General features: G+C 39.2%; 2 protein-coding genes across 2 annotated transcripts in view; both read right to left on the reverse strand.

The window, feature by feature from the left end:
* The window catches only part of LOC122259671 (turripeptide OL11-like), a 17,647-nt gene that overhangs the window by 12,874 nt on the left and 2,273 nt on the right, over nucleotides 1-2,500 (reverse strand). The gene's annotated exons all lie outside the window — the stretch shown is intronic.
* Nucleotides 2,419-2,500, reverse strand: part of LOC147467196 (turripeptide OL11-like) — a 493,070-nt gene continuing 492,988 nt past the window's right edge. The window contains exon 4 of the mRNA XM_086532299.1: nucleotides 2,419-2,500. This exon is cut by the window's right edge and continues 127 nt beyond it. The gene's annotated coding sequence lies outside the window, so the exon portion shown is untranslated.

The following is a 2,500-nucleotide window of genomic DNA, read 5'->3' on the forward strand; positions in this document are numbered from 1 at the left end:
ATCGCAGCTTTCTCGCGGAATGTTTTAACATGCTAAATCTTACCGTTGGCCCGCTGCTCGTGGTGGTCTGTGGTGCTTGCGATGGTCTGAGAGTGTAATTCGGTTCTATCATGGTTTGCTGCCCCACCACAAAGCACTGCAGCTCACACCGCCTGAGGGAGAAAGGGGGTATTACATCATAGAGTTCTGTGGCACTAAACATATATTAGTCATGGCAACACTCCATGGCCACTTCAAGATCAGTAAAACAACTCATACTTTGTCACTCTCTACCGACAAGCAAATAAGCTTCCGAATGCGACAGCTCTGCTACGAATTTCAATTTCTTTCATTTGTGTTGTCTTCAAAATAAGTTTTAATTTAAATAAGAATTGATATAACTTTAAATGTCCTTTCCAAAGTAGTAGTAAAATGAAATTGCGGCCTAAATATCAATTTTACATAAATAGTTATAAAAAGACAAATGAAATGACAAATAATGGAAGCATATCAGACATGTGGCTCTATAGACGAGCTGTGAGGTTTGTGAACTAACTTTCATTCGGATCAAAAGATTATCATTCCTGAACGTTAGTGGTGGCCGGAAAGCCTTAAAGGATAACTAGATATCTTACCCAAACTTACTCCCTATAATCACATGAAACATACTATGAACAAGTAATAACAATCTGACCAATAGTATCATAATCACCGTTGATAACGTGCCTTCCTTACTAAATTACCAAATGCCTTGGGCGTAGGCACTTGTGACGTCACGCGAGGTGTTTACACTATCACGTGCCCGCTCTTCCGTAGCGCTGTACAGCTCGCCTCCTTTGTGCTGTGAAGTGCCATTGTAATTAGGCACATTGTTATCCCATTCACGAGTCATTGTGTATAATAATAATAATATTGGTGTGCACGTGTGTATTGTATGGCTGTAGTAAATCGTCGGTACTTAGTATCAGAACATGACACGAACCGATATATCCTGAAAAAGAAGAGTAAAAAATAAAATGGAGGGTAAAAATTAAAAAGATGAATAAAAAGTAAAGAGAAAAATGTCACTGTTTCCTGAACTGACCACAATAGAGTCCTGCTGCAGCACTGAATTCATGGCGAGATAGTGGAGGACATTTCACAGAAGGCAAAAAGGAAATAGAATGGGAATGTATGTACTCATGAATAGGTCGATCAGTTTGCATATTTTCATTGTGCTGCTACTTGGAGGCAAGGTGTTTTTTTGTTCTAGGGCCCACACATTCAGGCAACCACCTTCGGATGCTGAATGCTGTGTAACACACTGCAATTCTTCCTTTTCTATGACGATGCCATGTAGTTTCTGTTGTATTTGCGGATTTACAATATCTACATTCTTGAGAAGCCATATCTTTGTCTTTCAATTTCTTCCAGAAAATGTAATAAATCGGATGAAATATCGAACGAATCGCAATCCGCAAAAATAATAAACTATTCAGCCGTTCACCTCCTGTGACGTCACAACATTTTCCGAAAGGACGATTTGTTCAGCGCGCTAAAGTGTTATTCAACTATCTACATTTTATTCAAGAAAAAAAAAAGGGTCTGGAGTTCTCACTGTGGTGGTGCTTATTTCAACCGTATTACCAGTCCAACACCAGCAGTCTGCGGACTTCGGCGGAGGAATCGTATGTGGGCACTATCAAATGATTCGACAGTGGCCTCAGGTGCACCACAATGCTCACAACATCGATCACTAATCTGCTATGCACATGGATGACCCAGTCTTAGTCTATGCATGATCGCCTCGGCACTTCTTGATCTTTTTCCAGAGAGTGCCAGTGGCTCATGCCCTGTGGGGTCTCCATACCACCTGGCAGACGGGGAGGTTCTGTGAAGCTGCAGGACCCCAACATGACCTGCAGCCTCCTCTCTGCGTCATAGGATAGCTCTGCCACTACAGATCGAATAAACGCGCCTCACTTACGTTGAAATCTCCGACAAAAAAAAGGAATATGAATAATAGTTCTATCTTTCATTCCATACATTTTCAATTTGACATTTATATGATTATGATTTTTTTAAATTATTCATCTTAGATGACTGTTTACTTACAATATCCATTAATTGCTTATTTGATCATAATAATTATTACTAAGTCATCTAACTGTCACAATTACTACAATCATCAGTTTCCAGCTACACAGTACCGAGTGTCTGGTAATTTGATACGAATGAGGTGTCAAGCAAATTAATTGATTGTGGTGTCATGCATGCATATTCCGAGATTTACGACGATGCAAGACGGTCAGGCATTTTAGCACTCGACTGTATTGTTTTTCTTTTTTCTTCTTCTGTGATTATATGTATTACAGCCTCTATTTCACCAATAAAGAGTGTAATAACTGAGTGTAGACTGTAAACGTAACGAGGATAACAACGAAAAATTCTTCGACAACAAAAGAGACAAAGAAAAGAATTTATTAAAAACAAAAACAAAAAAACATTGCTTCCAAAATCAAGGTAACTTTGGCCTTCACAT

The sequence above is a fragment of the Penaeus japonicus genome, unplaced genomic scaffold (genome assembly GCF_977035675.1).
Source record: "Penaeus japonicus unplaced genomic scaffold, GWHDUDI00000001_assembly GWHDUDI00000037, whole genome shotgun sequence".
Taxonomy (NCBI): Eukaryota; Metazoa; Arthropoda; class Malacostraca; order Decapoda; family Penaeidae; genus Penaeus; species Penaeus japonicus.